The following is a 19,514-nucleotide window of genomic DNA, read 5'->3' on the forward strand; positions in this document are numbered from 1 at the left end:
CAATAGGGGTTAAGTGACTTGCCCAGGATTACACAGCTAGTAAGTGTCAAGTGTCTAAGGCCTAACTTGAACTCAGGTCCTCCTGAATCCAGGATGAGGGCTTTATCCACTACACCACCTAGCTGCCCCCTAGTCTTTATAGTTTAACCCCTAATTATGTGCCTCTTACTTTCTGTAATCATACTCTGAGCTGGTGAGTTGGTCAGGGATGAATTCCTCATACTCTTCCCCCACTTCCTGCCTGCCTGCCTCTCTCTCTCTCTCTCTCTCTTCCCAATCCACATCCACATTTATATCTATACTTCTATCTATATCTGTCTCTCTGCGTTTCTTTAATCTTTATCTTTTCTTCTTATGCTTTATAATTGAAATGGTCTGTTTTATATTTTGGCGATCTCTATTTTTTGTTTGGTTAAGAATCTTTCCCCCTGTACCCTCTTAGCATCATTGCAAAAAGGTAGCTCATTTGGTTCTCTTCCCATTTTTTCCTGGTGTGCCTTTTTATATTAAGAGTGAGAATTTATTTTGAGCCTTTTGTGTTATGTGGTACAAAGATGTTGGTCTAAACCTGATTTCTGCCAGTGAGTGTTTAATAGTTATTTTTGTTGAGGGAACAAAGGTGCAGAGGTAGGAAACCCCAAGGCATATGATAGGGGATGATGAATAGTCTAATTTGGTTATAATCTAGAGAATATGAGAGGGTTAAGGTAGGAAGAATATGAGAATAGTTAGCTGCAACACAGCCCATGGCTAACTCCCTTAGATCTTAGTAATATTTATAGTATTCCCAGCACTTAACACAGTTTCTGGAACAAAGTAGGTGCTTAATAGATGATTGCTCATTGAACAGTAGAGTTTGCACTGAACTGGTTCAAATCTCAGCTCCATCAATTACTAGTTCGAGTGGCTTTGGGCAAGTCACCTCACCTCTTTGGAAACCAATTTCTTTATCTGCAAGATGAGGGGATTGGACTAAATGATCTTTAAGGTCCCTCTCAGCTTTTAATCCTTTGCCAATAGGTTTACTCAATGATCTTTGCTAATCAGGAGTTGCGGACACTACGATCTCTCTCCTATCTTTCTTGTTAGAAGCTAAACAGGTATTATGACCATTGGCTTTGATACAGCAACTCATCAGGATTAGCCATCTATTGAGAAGAGGCTGCTTTCTAGAAAAGAAGAGAACTGTGGAGGCAAACTACATGATGGGGAACGTTAAGTGGAGTCCTCGAGGTCCAGGAATAGACAGTAAACTGATTGAATTAGGCACTTAATGAAATTGCTTTTCATCACTGTAATAAGTGATGGCAATCGAGATATACAGGTTTAATGCTAAAAGCTTAGTTGGCTTGAATGACTAATGAATTAGCTTACCTCCCCTAGGATGCCTCGGGGACTGTCCCCACCTAGCCTTATTATCTGCAGCATCTCCTGAGCATGAAAATATGCATATATAAATTTTTGTATATATAACATATACTCAAATATATGTTTGTAATTATTTATATTACAGTGTGTACATATATGTATGTATGTTCTGCAATATCAGGAAGGGAATAAACATTTTTTAAGGTCATACTATGTGCCAGGGACTGCGCTAAGTACATTACAAATATTATTTTATTTAATTCTCACAAAAACCGTTTGAGGTCGGTGCTGTTATTACCCACATTTTACAGCTGAAGAACCTGAGGCAGACAGAGGTTTAGTGACTTGCTCCAGGTCACACAGTTAAATAAGTGTCTGAGGCTGGATTTGAACTCAGTTCTTCCTGACTCCAGGCTCAGTACTCAGTCTACTGAGCCACCTAGGTGACTTGATATTATATAGCAATAGAGACTGGACCTGTGATTTCATTGGTATAGGAAACTGCCCGGTGAGAAAAGTATGAATGATGCAGGTCAAGTACCTTTATATTCTTAGAAAATTGCCTAGAGCACATAAAGATTTATGAGACTTTTCCAGGATCACACAGTTGAACCCAGGTCTCACGTTGAGGCCAGCTCTTTGTCCACTGTCATGTTGCCTCCCACCACACACACACACATGTATATATATAAATGTATGTATATAGTGTATTATAGTATGTGGTATTATGTATAATATATGTATAAATATTATAGTATACTCTATAATATATATATTACTGGATTATGTATATACTGCATATATGTTGTTAAGCCATTCAGTAGTGTCCAACTCTATGGGACTCCATGGTCTTTGTCCATGGGATTTTCTTGACAATGATACTAGAGTGCTTCACCATTTCCTTCTCAAATCTGTCTCCATTTTGGGCTGGGCGGGGCAATGAGGGTTAAGTGACTTGCCCAGGGTCACACAGCTAGTAGGTGTCAAATGTCTGAGGCTAGATTTGAACTCAGTTCCTCCTGAATCCAGGGCTGGTGCTTTATCCATTGTGCCACCTAGCTGCCCCATTTGTCCCTATTTTACAGAAGAGGAAATGAAGCAAATGCAGTTAAGTGACTTGTTGAGGGTCACATAGCTAGTGCCCAAGGCATATATACTGCATATATAACATATTAATATAATAATTTATAAATATATAACATACATAATATATATTACATATACATGGAATAGCACATGTAAACTATTATCACATTCATAATATTAGCTTACATTTCTATAGTACTTTACTCACAACAAGCCTGTTAGGTAAGTAATGGAAGTATTATTTCCACTTTACAGACATGGAAACAGATTTGAGAGGATGAGTTACCTATGGTCATGTAGTGAATGTGGTAGAACTAAGACTCCAGTCCAGATTGTCTGACTTTAAATCTACCAATCTTTTCTTTTCTTTTTTTTTTTTTGCAGGGCAATTGGGGTTAAGTGACTTGCCCAGGGTCACACAGGTAGTAAGTCTCAAGTGTCTGAGACCAGATTTGAACTCAGGTCTTTCTGAATCCAGGGCCGGTGCTCTATCCACTGTGCCACCTAGCTGCCCCCTACCAATCTTTTCACTGTATTACAACTACCTCTTTATTACATGTCTCCCATGTTCAGAATCCTGTGCTAAGTATTGATCAGTGTACAAAGAAGAATAAGATATAGTCCCTACCTGAAGGAGCTTACAAGCTAGTTGGGGAATAGAACAGTAACAAAAAGTCAAAGAATCTCAGGGTTGAAAGAGGCCTTAGGTGCCATCCAGTCCAACCTATACCTAAACATGAATTTACAACCTCCCTAACAATAAGTTATCTAGTCTCTACTTGGAGTAGATGATGAGAAACTCACTCCTTTCCCAGGTAGAAAGTTCCACTTTTTGACATTTATAATTGTGAGAACATTTTTGCTTATGCTGAGCCTAAATCTAAATAGGTGAAGTTGCCATTCTTCTTCTTCTTCTTCTTCTTCTTCTTCTTCTTCTTCTTCTTCTTCTTCTTCTTCTTCTTCTTCTTCTTCTTCTTCTTCTTCTTCTTCTTCTTCTTCTTCTTCTTCTTCCTCCTCCTCCTCCTCCTCTTCCTCCTCCTTCTCCTCCTCTTCCATTACTTACCTAACAGGCTTGTTGTGAGTTAAGTTCAAATTCAGCCTCCTCAGATACTTACTAGCTGTGTGGCCCTGGGCAACCAACTTGCCTCAGTTTCCTCATCTGTAAAATGAACTGGAAATGAAAATGGCAACTACTCCAGTATCTTTGCCAAGAAGATTCCAAATGGGATCATGAAGAGTTGGACATGATTGAAAAACGACTGAACAAAATAATCAATGAGGAACCAAAATTCATGTAGAAGCATACTGAATTGGGAGCCAGAGGACCTGGGTTCAAATTCTGTTCCTGCTATTTAGTACCTCCCGTCTCTACTATTTACTACCTCTGTGACTTTGGGCAAAATAGAATGTAAGATCCTTGAGGACAGGGGAACGTTTTGGGGGGTTTATGTCACCAGTGCCCAGCAGAGTGCCTGGCACATGGAACTAAATCAGGTTACATTTAATTCAGTTTGGGCAAATCATTTTACATCTCTGGCTCTCAGTTTCATCATCTGTAAAATGAGGGAGTTAGACTGGATGGTCCACTCCAACCCTAAATCATGAGGTTTTTGAGAAGGAAAGTGGCATGGGTTAGATTTGCGCGTTTGAAAGATTCTTTGGGGGTAGCTAGGTGGTGCAGTGGATAAAGCACTGGTCCTGCATTCAAGAGAGATTCTTTGGCTGGGATGCTAATCCACTGTTGGAGTAGTGAAAAGATCCAACCATTCTGGAGAGCAATTTGGAACTATGCCCAAAGGGCTATAGAATTGTGCATACCCTTTGATCCAGAAATACCACTGCTAGGTTTATATCCCAAAGATATCCCCCCAAAAAGAAAAAAGGACCTATTCGTACAAAAATATTTCTAGCAGCTCTTTTTGTGGTGGCTAAGAATTGGAAATCAACAGAATGCCCATCAATTGGGGAATGGCTAAACTGTGATGGAATGTTGTTGTGCTATAAGAAATGACAAGCAGGATGACTTCAGAAAGGTCTGGAAAGACATATATGAATTGATGTATAGTGAAGTGAGCAGAACCAAGAAAACATTGTGCACAGTGACAGAAATATTGTTTGATGAAGAACTGTGAATGACTTGACTATTTTCAACAATACAATGATCCAAGACAATCCCAAAGGACTACTGATGAAACATACTATCCACCTCCAAAGAAAGAACTGATGTTGATGGAACAGACTGAAGCATGTTCTTTTTCACTTTCTTTCATTTTTTTCTTTTAATCAAGTTTTCTTGTACAAAATGACAAATATGGTCATGTTTTACATAATTGCACATGTATAACCCATATCTGATTCTTTACCACTTCAGGGAGGGGGGAGAGGAGGGAGAGAAAGAAGGATCAAAATTGGAATCCAAAACTATAAATAAAAATATTTATTACAAAAAAAGAGAAAGATTCTTTGGGCAGCTTTGTGAAGAATGGAGGGAAGATCACTTGGAAAGTTATTACAATATGATAATCCAGGAAAAGGGTGAATAGGCACTGAAATACTGAGGTGTCCATGAAAGTGGGTGTTCATGTTTAAGAGTTCTCTCTCAGGCTCAGATTGCCCTCCCCTTGTTCCTGCCCCTTTCAAGCCCTGCCTGGCAGCAGAAGCAACAACCAGGGAAATATAGCCCTGAAGCTCTTGCTCTTAACCTTGGTGGTTTTATTGGCGTTCTGGCCAGTGTCATAAAGGAAATTGATTTTTAGTTTTTAAGGCATCGGAGTTTTACTGAATGATGGTTGCCAGGCAACGTGTGGTCAGGAGCTTTATTGTTTTGGAGGCCTCTGTGAATAAGGCAGCCCAATAGCAAGTCTAATGGGAAATATCCCAGGAACCCTTGGCCAGGATGAATGCACAGAGACACATACAGAGTCTCCCTCTCCCTTTCTCTTTCCCTCCTCCTTCCTCTCTCCCTCTCTCCTTCCTTTCTCCTTTTTTCCTTGCTCTCTCTCCCCTCTCTTCTTCCCTCTCTCTCACTCTGCCCTCCCCCTTCTTCTCTCCTTCTTCTTCTCTCCACCTTTCCCCCTCCCCCTCTCTCTGTCTCTTTCCATCCTTCCCCCTTTTCTCTCCTCTCTTCTTCTTTTCCTTTGTCTCTCTCTTATACACACACATACACACACACACACACACACACACAATTAGGCAACCAAATCATACTGTTTTCAGGTTTCTTTCACTCCCCTTGGCATGTTCTTTCCCAAACTTGAGTTTCTTTTCATGACCTTTTGAATTCTGTGACCTGGAATTAATCATCATCTGTTAGAGGAAGAAGAGATGAGGGTCCTAGCTCTGCCCATAATTATCTGTGTGACTTTGGGCAAGTTGCTTCCCTTTCTAGGGTCTCAGTTTTTCCATCCATCTGTCAAGTAAACAGAGAGGACTTATGGCATTGGTTGGAAGAAAGGGAGAACATGATAGCTTTTTCAAGTATTGTAAAGGTTATCATGTGGAATAAAGGAATAAGCATTTAGTAAGTAACTACTGTGTTCCAGGCACTGTGCCAAGCACTTTACAAATATTATATCATTGGGGCAGCTAGATGGCACAGTGGATAGAGCACCAGCCCTGGAGTCAGGAGGACCTGAGTTCAAATCCGGCCTCAGACACTTAATACTTACTAGCTGTGTGACCCTGGGCAAGTCACTTAACCCCAATTGCCTTACCAAAAAAAAAAAAGAAAGAAAGAAAGAAAAAAGAAAAGAAAAACTAATCAACACATCAATCCAATCTTATAGTATAGGTAATACTCCATACCCATAGCCTTCCACCTCTGCAAAGGTAAGAAGAGGTGCATTTTCCCATCTCTTCTTTAGGGATTACCTTGCTCATTATAATTACAGAGTTCAGTTAGTTAAGAGTTCAGAGTTAACAGAAATTTTTTAAAACCATTTTTATTGAAAGGTTTGGGTTCCAAGTTCTATCCCTTCTCTTCCCTATCCTCTCCCTAAGGCAGTAAGCAATCAAATATAGGTTATACATGTGCAATTATGTAAAATATTTCCATATTAGTCATTTTGTATAAGAAGACTGGAATAAAAGAAAAAAATGAAAGAAAGTGAAAAATCACATGGTTCATTCTGTGTTCAATCAATATCAGTTCTTTCTCTGGAGGTGGATAGTATACATCATCATTAGTCCTTTGGGATTGTCTTGGATCATTGTATGGCTGAGAATAGCTAAGTCATTCGCAGTTCTTTCTCAAACAATATTGCTGTCACATGTACAATGTTCTGGTTCTGTTTACTTCACTGTACATGAGTTCATATGTGTCTTCCCAGGCCTTTCTGAAATCATCCTGCTTGTCATTTCTTATAGCACAATAATATCCCATCACCATCCTATACCACAACTTGTTCAGTCATTCCCCAATTGATGGGTATCCCTTTGATTTCCAATTTAACAGAAATTTTTAATAGTACTTTTATAAGTACAAACATTTTTTTGTTGACAGAAATGTCTACTTCCTGTGGACCATTGATAGTTATTTTGTGAAAAGTCAAATAGCTGTTGGTGGACAGTGATATACATAGGGCACACCTTTCACACCTTGTTCAGGTTGCATAAATGTCAGTGTACCTGAGTCCTCACTCTGTCTCTGTTTCTGTCAGTGCTCTTATGATCTTATGACTGGATGAGGCTATCTTTCAAGGATTGGGGGGGGGGGTTGGGAGGGTGGAGAATGTGGAGGTAAGGAGGGGGGAAATGTAGAGGGGTGGGCATTGCTCTTTAGAATTGCCACAAGGTGGCATGGTAAATCTCTGCACATGCCAACTTCCCAGAAGGAACAATAAACCAGCCTAGGAGGAGTATTTCTTTGATATTGGGAAACTCCCTAGGAATGAGAGGGAATTGGCAAATCTTCCCTTTGCTAAAGTGCTTTGGGAATGATAATACTGCTACTAGGTTGATGGTTATCCTGGGAATGATAAAACGTACTGAAAATTTAATAAATTACCCAGAGGATTCTAAGTAGATAGACATTAGAGGGGAAAAGTAATTAGGGATGAATTTTGAGAGCTGGAATGTACCCCTGAGGATGAGGGGCTGGGGCTGAGGGTTGGGAAAACAAGATAATTACCTTAGACCATAGAGACAGGACTAGTGATATGAAAGGTAGGTAGCTGCTGTAGAAATTGGAGCAATGAGGGCCACTTTTATAATTACACATTTTTTTTTTAATGCCAGAAAACTTTGCTCTAAATGAAAGATCTTTTTCCCTCCAGAATAAATTGAGTTGTTAGGGTAGCTTAAAATAATGGACAAAGAGGTGGCCTCATAATGAGGAAGATTCAAATCCCATTTCTGACTATGTGACCCTGGGCAAGTCACTTCTCAGTGTCCCCAGGCAATTCTTTAAGGCTCTAAGTTGCCAAGTAGGTGTTGATATGCTTTTGTAGAGGGTGTCCCTTACCTGATATTCTCTTTACCAATGAAATCATGTCTGGTTCTCCCCCACCCCCCAAAAAAAGGTGAGCTAATATGTTACAGTGAAGGTTCAAATTCTAATCTGAGACAGAGGAGGACGAGAAGGAGGAGGAAGAGGAGAGAGGAGAGGTGAGGAGGGGAGAAGACAGAGAGGGAAGGAGGGAGGGAGGTGGGAGGAGAGGGAGAGAGAGTGTGTAAAGAAGGGTACAAGACTCAGTAAGGAAGGAGAATCATAGGCACAGTCTCTTCAGAGAAATTGGAAGTTTCTGTTACATTACCACCTATAGACACTGCTCAAAGCCATGATTCCAGCTCTGGGTTATTCTCTGTCCTGCTTTCTGGCTCTGATATTGCCCAAGACCTGAATTAGGAGGATATTATTTTCATATATAAAGATGATTCTGTTGAACAAGAGCACAAATACTTTACAATAAAAATAATAGCTCCATTTCTATAGTGGTTTTTTTTTGTGTTTTTTTTGTGTTTTTTTTTTTTTTTTAGTGAGGCATTTGGGGTTAAGTGACTTGCCCAGGGTCACACAGCTAGTAAGTGTTAAGTTTCTGAGGCTGGATTTGAACTCAGGTACTCCTGAATCCAGGGCCGGTGCTTTATCCACTGTGCCACCTAGCTGCCCCTCTATAGTGCTTTAAGGTTCACAAAGGTCTCTTCTCAAAACATCCTGGCCCAAGTATTTTCGTTCCTATTATTCCTGTGAAGGAAAACTAAAGCTCAAAGGAAAGAAAGAGGGAGTTGCCTATAATAACACAGTGTATAGAATAGTAGAGCATGGAGTGACTTTAGATACCATCCAGTCTCACATCATTTTACAGAGAAGGAAACTGAGACCCTAGAAAGATTGGATTTGGAATCAGAAGTGAAAAAAAAATTCCTACTCTGCTATCTGTGACCGACCCATTGAACAAGTCCCTTAACTTCTCAGATTTCTCATCTGTGAAATGGGGTGGTGGGTCTGGATGACCTTTAAGGTCTCTTTCAGCTTTCAGCTCCCAGCTCTAAATCCACGATCCTATGGCTTGCTTCCATAGTCACATAGTCTCTACTTAGTCTGGGGAAGTCACTTAACCCTCATTGCCTGACCAAAATAAATAAATAAATATATATGTCAGTGCAGCTTTCTTTTTTTCTTTCTTTTTTTTTTGCGGGGTAATGAGGGTTAAGTGACTTGCCCAGGGTCACACAGCTAGTAAGTGTCAAGTATCTGAGGCCAGACTTGAACTCAGGTCCTCCTGAATCCAAGGCTGATGCTTTATCCACTGCACCACCTAGCTGCCCGTCAGTGCAGCTTTAAAGCGATTAAAACTTAAAAGTACACTAAGACTTTAGACTTTGGGAACACTCTTTAGAGACTCATTTCCTGCCAGTCCCTGATATATTACCTCAGTCAGGTTGACCTTTTATTGTCCCACACACCAGTCTTAATCTGTATCAGGGCCTTCATACATGCATACAGTTATGCAGTATAGCGTCATGAACAGTGGTCCCAGTATTTTTTGTTGTCATCATTGAGTCATTTCAATCATGTCTAATTCTTCACAGCCCCCTTTGGGGTTTTCTTGGCAAAGATACTGGAGTGGTTTGCCATTTCCTTCTCCAGCTCATTTTACAGATGAGGAAACTGAGACAAACAGGGTTAAATGATTTGCCCAGGGTCACACAGCTATTAAGTGTCTGAGGCCAGATTTGAACTCAGGAAGATGAATTTTCCTGACTGGAATTCTATCCACTGTGCCACCTAGCTGTTCTTAAACGGGTTCAAATCCTTGCTCTAACACTTATTATTAGTGTGATATTATCTCTGAAACTCACTGTCCTCAGTTGTAAAAAATGGGGGAAATAATAGTAGTTTCACTACCTAGCTTTTTTTTTGTTTTTTTTGTTTTTTTTAGTGAGGCAATTGGGGTTATGTGACTTGCCCGGGGTCACACAGCTAGTAAGTGTTAAGTGTCTGAGGCCGGATTTGAACTCAGGTACTCCTGACTCCAGGGCTGGTGCTCTATCCACTGCGCCACCTAGCTGCCCCAACTACCTAGCTTTTTTATAGAGTTGTTTTGAGGAAAGTGCATTGTAAATCCTTCAGTATTACAGAAAAGTGAATTGCCATGATTATTTCCTTCCCTGGAATGCCTGCCTCCTTCCTTCTTTCTGAGCTAGCCACCCTGGTTAGATCACACAGCTGAGAACAGTGGGTACTTAAGAAATGCTGGCTTTTTGTATTGATTGAGAAGGAAAAGGACCAACAAGGACAACCATGATAGAAGCACTGTCCTTAGTCCTGCCGCTTTGCAAGTTAAGTTAATTTTTCCTTCAAAGGCCATTTTCAAGATTCGCTTCGCTCATGAGACCCAAGGCTCAGGCCGTTGATGCCACTCCCTGGTCCCCTGAGTACAAAGCAGCTGAGGGGAGCTTCCAGCTCTGTGCATCTTGATGGATAACTCAGGAGAGACTGCTCCACTCAGCTGAATCCACTAGAAGTGTCCTAAATGCCTATCCTGGTTGAATATCCTTTTCCTGCTACGGACAAGTCAATCTCCTTTTGACCTACAAGTGTCTCATTTTATTCCAATTTTGAACAAACTCCCCAGGGGACTGGCTTGACTCAAGCCCAAGCCTGAATAGACACGGAATTCAACAGCATAAAGTCCCTTGGCCATCAGTGTTCTTGCAAGTATAGAGGTTAAAGTCCTGTAACCAAATCCCCCTAGAACATAAATGAGGGACCAGCAGAGCATATAAACATGAGCATCCTTGTTCTGCCTCTTGCTTCAGCCCAGAAAGTAACTGCTTTGTTTTTTCTGGACTGGTAGGGACCATAAGCAGTTGCTAACAAGCTTCCCCAACCCCTTGCCGGGGGACCTTACCATATTACCACCGAAAGAACAAGTTGCACTTAGAAGGTAAACCTTGATGAAATAGCCCCATCACTTTGGTAATCCTTGGCACATAGTGCGTGCTTAATACATGCTTCTTGTTGTTGACACCGTCAATTGTGTCTTTTAGATAACATCAGTTAATTGTTTCCTTTTATTGTAAAATTAAGTCTATTTTGGTATAAGGCAAGTGTTATGGGTGGAGGATTATTGGGAAGTGACAATGGTATTTTTTTTTTTTTTTAGTGAGGCAATCGGGGTTAAGTGACTTGCCCAGGGTCACACAGCTAGTAAGTGTTAAGTGTCTGAGGCCGGATTTGAACTCAGGTACTCCTGACTCCAGGGCCGGTGCTCTATCCACTGCACCATCCAGCTGCCCCGACAATGGTATTTTTAAAAGGTATCAATAAAACAGGAAGGGAAGGAGGGAGGGAGGGAGGAAGGAAGGAAGGAAGGAAGGAAGGAACATTGGACGTTATGTCAAGAGACACAGTTTGAATCTTGATTCCGATGGTGAGCTCTGTGATTCTGGGAAAATCATTTCATCTCTGTTTCCTCATCTGTAAAACTGAAACAATATTACCATTACCACTAGGATAACTAGGATTGTTTTTAAATTTTAAAATTTGTTATTATTGTTATTATGAACTTGAAAAATATTAACAAAAATGATCAATTCTATATGCAAAGAACAGAAAAAGAGGAGTGTATATGAAACCATGAATCTCTACTATGTTCATTTTTTTTTTTTTTTGGTGAGACAAGTGGGGTTAAGTGACTTGCCCAGGGTCACACAGCTAATAAGTGTTAAGTGTCTGAGACTGAATTTGAACTCAGGTCCTCCTGAATCCAGGGACGGTGCTCTATCCACTGTGCCACCCAGCTGCCCCTATGTTCATATTTTTAAGAGAGGATAGTTCAGACTATGCCCAAAGGGCTTTAAAACTGTGCATACCCTTTGATCCAGCAATACCATTGCTAGGCTTATATCCCTAAGACATCTCCAAAAAGAGAAAAAGACCTATTTGTATAAACATATTTATAACAGCTCTTTTTGTGGTGGCTAAGAATTGGAAATCAAAGGGATGCCCATCAATTGGAGAATGGCTATTATTGTTCTATAAGGAATGACAAGCAGGACAATTTCAGAAAGGCCTGGAAAGATGTTTATGAACTGATGTATAGTGAAGTGAGCGGAACCAGGAAAACATTGTGCACAGTGACAGCAGTATTGTTTAATGAAGAACTGTGAATGATTTAACTGTTCTCAGAAATACAGTGATCTAAGACAATTCCAAAGGCCTAGTGATGAAGCATACTATCCACCTCCAAAGAAATGATATTGACTGAACACAGACTGACACATGTTACTTTTCATTTTTTTCTTTTATTCAAGTTTTCTTATACAAAATGACTAATATGGAAATGTTTTACATAATTACACATATATAACCTATATCTGATTGCTTACTGCCTCAGGGAGTGGGGAGAAATGGGAAGGAGAGAGGAAGGGGTAGAATTTGGAAGGAACTCAAAACTTTAAATAAAAATATTTATTTAAAAAATTTTAAAATAAAAACTAGATTTAAGAAAATGAAAAAAAAATTATATAGTCCAGCCATTTCATGGACCTTCCCTCTTATTTTCTGGGGTGGCTCCCTTATGTCACACTGCTACCACATATGCTCTCTTTCAAGGTCTCAAAGGTGACTCTGGTGTGGGGTAGAATATACAACCCGGGTAGCTAGGTGGCACAGTGGATAAAGCACCAGCCCTGGATTCAGGAGGACCCGAGTTCAAATCCGGCTTCAGACACTTGACACTTACTAGCTGTGTGACCCTGGGCAAGTCACTTAACCCTCATTGCCCCACCAAAAAAAAAATATAAACAAATAAAAATAGAATATACAACTAGTGTAGTTCCTGAACCTTAAGCAATGTGATTTTTTCTTTTTTTGGCAGGACAATAAGGGTTAAATGACTTGCCCAAGGTCACACAGCTAGTAAGTATCAAGTGTCTGAAGCTGAATTTGAACTCAGGTCCTCCTGAATCCAGAGCTGGTGCTCTATCCACTGTACCACCTCGTGGCCTCCCCAATGTGATATTTACACAAAATCAATCACAGTGACGCTGTTGACTCTTAAATATGAAACTTTTTTCCAGTAGTTTTTGTTAAATAGTAGATGGTGAAGTGGATAGAGTGCTGGGTCTGAAGTCAAAAAGACTTGCCTTCCTAAGTTCAAATCTGACCTTAGACACTTACTAGCTGTATGATCCTGGGCAAACTACTTAACCCTGTTTGCTTCAGTTTCCTCTTATGTAAAATGAGCTGGAGAAGAAATGGCAAACACTCCAGTAACTCTGCCAAGAAAACCCCAAATGGGGTTGGGAAGAGTTGGACACAGATAAAATGACTGAACTACAACAATAAGTATAGAAATGTAAGCTATTATTATGTGGCCCAGATTGGGAGTAAATAGAAAAGATTTTTCAAACAGTGCTACTTTGGGGGCAGCTAGGTGGCACAGTGGATAAAGCATTGGTTCTGGATTCAGGAGGACCTGAGTTCAAATCCAGCCTCAGACACTTGACATTTACTAGCTGTGTGACCCTAAGCAAGTCACTTAACCCTCATTGCCCCACCCCCACCCCCCAAAAAAAGCCCAACGAAACAAACAGTACCCCTTTGCTCTCAATGATCTTATAATCTAGCTGGGGAGTACAAAAATAATAAAGAAACTGATGATATAATGGAAAGAATCCTGGATTGGAATCAGAGCACCCAGGTTTATGGGTTCCTAAAATTTTAGATTTTGAAAGGATCTTAAAGGAGCTGATAGTCCTATGTCCTCATTTTACAGATGGTCAGAGGCCCAGAAACAGGAAGTAGTTGCACAAACTCTTATAGATAATTAATAACAGAGTTGGGATTCCCATCCAACTCTTCTCACTCTAAATGCACTGCTCCTTCTGTAGTCAGAATCTTAATTCTGATGGTGAGAGCGGAGGCAGGCCACAAAACCCCTCAGGGATTGATAGTTCTCCCCAGTTTGAGAAGAGGAGAAGCTAACCCAAGAGCAGCCCTCTAACAGGGGTGAAGGTTTTCACCTACACTTATGGTGGGAGTCTGGAGAATCTGGAATAAAGGGGTTAGTTGTCCATCACAACTGCTGTTCTCTTTTGTAAGACCATGAGAGATGACCTCCTCCTGAACAGACAAGCTATGAGGCCTGCCCTAGTTTGACTCACGTGACTATGTGTGAGCTTTGTCATAGGTTGAGGTGGAGGTGGGGGTAGAGGTGGCTCACCTCAGTAGCAGGATTGGGGAGAAAAACTAACCAGAGAAGAACAAAGGGCAGACCCTATCCTACCCCAGCCTGACTTCCGGTTGTGTTTTTCTTTCATCTATTCTGTTAAAGAATACATTTGCCAGATTTAATATTTCTCACAAACACCTGTGGTCAACCCTGTCCTTATGCTGGAAGCCTTAGGGCACACATTAAGGAGAAAGGGATCTTTCCTAGCACAGGGCCTGTAGGTAGTTTTACCCCTACCCCTACCCCATTGTCAGCTCCCTAAACAGGGGCTATAAACACAAGCCATTTCATAACTACCCTTCCAAGTTCAGAGTCACCATAAATCTACCTCTTAGACCAAGTCAAGTTACACTTCTACTATTGGGGGGGGGCAGTGGCAACGAGGGTTAAGTGACTTGCCCAAGGTCCCACAGCTAGTAGGTGTCAAGTGTCTGAGGCCAGATTTGAACTCAGGACCTCCTGAATCCAGGGCCAACGCTCTATCCACTTTGCCTCCTAGCTGTCCCCAACACTTCTACTATTTTTTTTTTTAGTAAGGCAATTGGGGTTAAGTGACTTGCCCAGGGTCACACAGCTAGTAAGTGTTAAGTGTCTGAGGCCAGATTTGAACTCAGGTACTCCTGAATCCAGGGCTGGTGCTCTATCCACTGCGCCATCTAGCTGCCTCCACTTCTACTATTTTTAAAAATTTTGTTTATACTTTGAATTTTGGCTCTAACTACTTACTACCTTTATGACCTTGATCAAAGTGACTTTACCTCCCTGAGCTTCACTTTTTTTATCAGTAAAATGAGGGGATTGGATCAGATGATTTCTAAGGTCCTTTCCAGCTCAAAATCCTATGATCCTATAAGGTCTGTGTGGGCCATAGTCAGAAATGTGCTGGTAAATGTTTAACAATCAGCTCTGTGAAAAAATGTACACATGACATGCTTTTAAATTTAGTCTGCATCATTAACATTTTCTTTACCACTTTCTTCAAACTAGAAATCAACATAACAATAAATCAAGCCCTGGTTTTTGACGTTTGCCAATTTCCAAAGTGCAAATGCTCACACTGAAAATTTAATCATCAGTTCTTGAAAGCTGGTTCAAGCTGGCTCCAGCACTCCACTGCCTATTGTGGTCGCAGAAAGGAGGAAGTAGGGCTTGAACTAATTAATCCTTAAAGGATAGTTACAATTGGTATAGGTACAGAAGAATAGGCAAGACATTCTAGGAAGGGGCAATAGCACTAATCAAGGCCCAAAGGCAGGGCTGAGCCTGATATGTCTTGGGACACTGAAAAAAAGCTGAGTCAGGCCATGTAGCGGGTAATGATGGAATGACTAGAGAGGAGGTTGACAGGGAGAGTTTTGGGAGTACCTAGAAAGTCACATGAATTAAAGACCCTCATTGCCCAGCCCCCCCCCCAAAAAAAAACCCAAAACACAGCAAGCTGCTGGATACTTTCTTCCCCCAGCAACCATTCACTTTCTCTTCATTTCCTTCCTCACCTTGTGGTAGCCTTGATTTAAGACAATGTTTCAAGCCACTTTCCCTATTGTTACACTACCTCAGACACTAAAATTGTCAGTCACTGATCTGATTGATAATTATTAGGGGGAGTATTCTTTTTAAGCTCTTTAGTCTGGGACTATATCATTTTTGTAACTCCTCAGGTGTCAGAAGAGACAGGCCTGGGCCCAAGGCAAGAGGAACTAGCTAGTACCTGTTTATCAGGACAGTGGTAGTCTAATCAGTCTTTCCCTAGTCTTACTTCTGAAAGAAGTGTAGAATTGTACAGTAGAATTGAATAGTAGAACTACTAGAGCCTTGGCCTTTAAGGTTGCCTGTTACCTTCTATATACCTATTTTTTTTCTACATGTTGTTTTCCCCATTAGACTGTAAATCCCTTGAGGGTAGGAACTATTTTTTTCCCTTTGTTTATCTCCCCAGAGCTTAGCCATGCGTGGGACATGGTCGTTGTTATTATTGTTTGTCCTTCGTTCTCAAAGGAGAACATGACATCAGATGATGTCATGATTTGCAGTGAACTGGATTGAAGTGAGGGAGGGCTGCACAAAGTCATCTGCCTCACTCTCTCCTCCAAGGCCATCTGGGTCCAGTGGCAAGATGTAGATCAGGATGACTGGAGGTGGTCCTTAATATTTTTTTTATTTGTAACAAACATTTATTTTATTTTTTCCAGTTACATGTAAGGGTAGTTTTCAACATTCATTTTCATAAGACTGGAGTTCCAAATTTTTCTCCCTCCCTCCCTCCCTTTCCTCCCCCCTCCACAAGACAGCAACATATATGTATGTTATATATATACAATCCACAAGTGCTCTTTTTATCAGTTCTTTCTATGGGGGTGCTTAGTAAGCTTCATTATTAGTCCCTTGAAATTGTCTTGGATCATTGTATTGCTGAGAGTAGTTAAGTCAGTCACAATTGCTCATTGAACAATACTGCTGTCACTATGCACAATGTCCTCCCAGCTCTGCTCACTTCACTATACATCAGTTTATGAGTCTTTCCAGGTTTTTCTGGGATCATCCTGTTTCTCATTTCCTATAGCACAATACCATTCCACCACAATCATATACCACAGCTTCTTCCATCATTTCTCAATTGATAGACATTCTCTTGATTTTCAATTCTTAGCCACCACAAAGAGCTGCTATAAATATTTTTGTACAATTTTTCCTCCTTTTCTCTTTTTCATGATTACTATTGTTAACTGTTTCCCTTCCATCCTCTTCCCTTCCCCATGATATTTATTCTATTATCCATCTTCTTTCATCCTATCCCTCATCAAAAGGGATTTGCTTCTGTCTGTCCCCTCCCCCAATCTTCCCTTCCATCTTTTGCCCCTCTCTCTCTCTCTCTTTTTTTTTTTTAGTGAGGCAATTGGGGTTAAGTGACTTGCCCAGGGTCACACAGCTAGTAAGTGTTAAGTGTCTGAGGCCGGATTTGAACTCAGGTACTCCTGAATCCAGGGCCGGTGCTCTATCCACTGTGCCACCTAGCTGCCCCTGCCCCTCTCTCTTTATCCCCTTCCCCTCCTATTTTCCTGCAGGGCTAGAGAGATTACTCCACCCAATTGAGTGTGAAGTTATTCCCTCCTTGAGCCAAATCTGATGAGATTAAGGTCTTTGAGCCTATTCTGATGAGTTAAAATTCATTTACTACCCTGCTCCTCCCCCATCTCTTCCCCCACTCCATAAGCCCTTTCCTGTTTCTTTCATGTGGGATTTCACCCCATGCTACCTCTGCCCTTCCCCCTCCCCCAGTGAATTCCCCTCACCCCTCAATTTAACCCTAAAGATGCCATCATGGGGCAGCTAGGTGACACAGTGGACAAAGCATCCACCCTGGACCCAGGGGGATCCCAGCCAAAACCCAGCATCAGACACAAGACAGTCACCCACTGCATGACCCCAGGTATGTCCCCCAACTCCAATGTTTTATGGTTCTCTAGGGTCTTGTATTTGAAAGTCAAATTTGGGTGGCCCTTAATGTTTAAAGCAATTAGGATTAAGTACTTTGCCCAGGGTCACACAACTAATAAGTGTCTGAGGTGAGATTTTGAACTCAGGTCCTCCCAACTTTAGGTCCAGTGCTCTATCCACTGCACAACCTAGGTGCCCTATGGGACATGGTAAGCATTTAGTCAATACTTGTTGTTTGATTGAGTTGGAGGGAATGTCTTCCACCATCTTTCTGAAAAATGATCATTAATCCAAACTTCCAGTGATGGAAATCTCACTATCTCTTTTTTAAAAGATATATAATTTTAGGGGGCAGCTAGGTAGGGCACCAGCCCTGAATTCAGCAGGACCTGAGTTCAAATCCGGCATCAGACACTTGACACTTACTAGCTGTGTGACCCTGGTCAAGTTACTTAACCCTGTTGCCCTGCAAAAAAAAAAAAAGATATATAATTTTATTGGTTTGTTCTCTATCTCCTTTTTATGGTAGTAATAACAAATTTAATTTTTTTTCTGATAGTTTGTTGTCTTCCATGTTTCAGAAATCTTAAGAATAAACCCTTCAGTGTTCTCAGAATTGTATCATCTCCAACACAGATCCTTTCTCATTTTATACTTTATCTGGTTCAGCTGCTCTTTCCATTTTTTTTAGTGATATGTCTACTTCCTCATGGACAACACTGAGGATTCGTGGTAGAAAAAAGTTTGTTCTGGAAATCTTTATAAACCCTTTATATTTTCCATCTGTTTGTTGTCTTCATTATAATTCTATCTTTAAATACCTTTGTAAAGACTTAACTGAACCTCACACTGATCTTTCTATAAACTATTCATATTTTGCTTTTAACTTTTTCTTGTTTTATGAGGCAGTACTACTAGTAGTTTTCCATTGTCCTCCTCCATAAAATCTTTTTAAAGTGCTTTATTTATGTCCTTAAAAGAATATTTGTCACTTTTGATGAATTAGAAATATCACTATCTCTTGATGCAGCCTGGTCTACTTTGGTATAGCTCTGTTGATAGGAGGTTTTTCCTTCATTCAGGCCCAATCTGGCTCTCCTTAAACTAGTTCTACTCTCTGTGGCCAAGCAGGACACTTCTTTCATGTGACAGTTCTTCAAAAATAAACATCGGGGCAGCTAGGTAGCACAGTGGATAAAGCACCGGCCCTGGATTCAGGAGGACCTGAGTTCAAATCCGGCCTCAGACCCTTGACGCCTGCTACCTGGGTGACCCTGGGCAAATCACTTAACCCTCATTGCCCCGCAAAAAATAAAATAAACAGCTATCATTGTGCTATAAAAAATGATGAGCAGGCAGATTTCAGAAAAACCTGCAAAAACTTAAGTGGACTGATGCTGGGTAAAGTAAGCAGAACCAGAGAACATTGTACACAGTAACAACAACATTGTGTGATGACCAACTGATAGACTTAACTCTTCTCAGCAATACAATGATCCAAGACAATTCCAGAGGACTCATGATGGAAAAATACTCTCCACATTCAGAAAAAAGTACTATAGAGTCTGAATGCAGATTGAGACATACTATTTCTAAGGTTTTTTTTTTCTTTTTTGAGCTTTTCCCCTTTTGTTCTGATTCTTCTTTCACAACATGACTAATGTAGAAATATGTTTAATGTGATTGTACATATATAACCTATATCAGATGACTTTCTGTCTTGGGGAGGGGGGAGGGAAGGGAGGGAGGGAGAAAATTTTGAAACTCAAAATCTCATAAAAACAAATGTTGAGGGGCAGCTAGGTGGTGCAGTGGATAAAGCACCGGCCCTGGAATCAGGAGTACCTGAGTTCAAATCTGGCCTCAAACACTTACTAGCTGTGTGACCCTGGGCAAGTCACTTAACCCCAATTGCCTCACTAAATTAAAAAACAAAACCAA

The sequence above is a fragment of the Dromiciops gliroides genome, chromosome 2 (assembly GCF_019393635.1).
Source record: "Dromiciops gliroides isolate mDroGli1 chromosome 2, mDroGli1.pri, whole genome shotgun sequence".
In the NCBI taxonomy this organism is placed as follows: domain Eukaryota; kingdom Metazoa; phylum Chordata; class Mammalia; order Microbiotheria; family Microbiotheriidae; genus Dromiciops; species Dromiciops gliroides.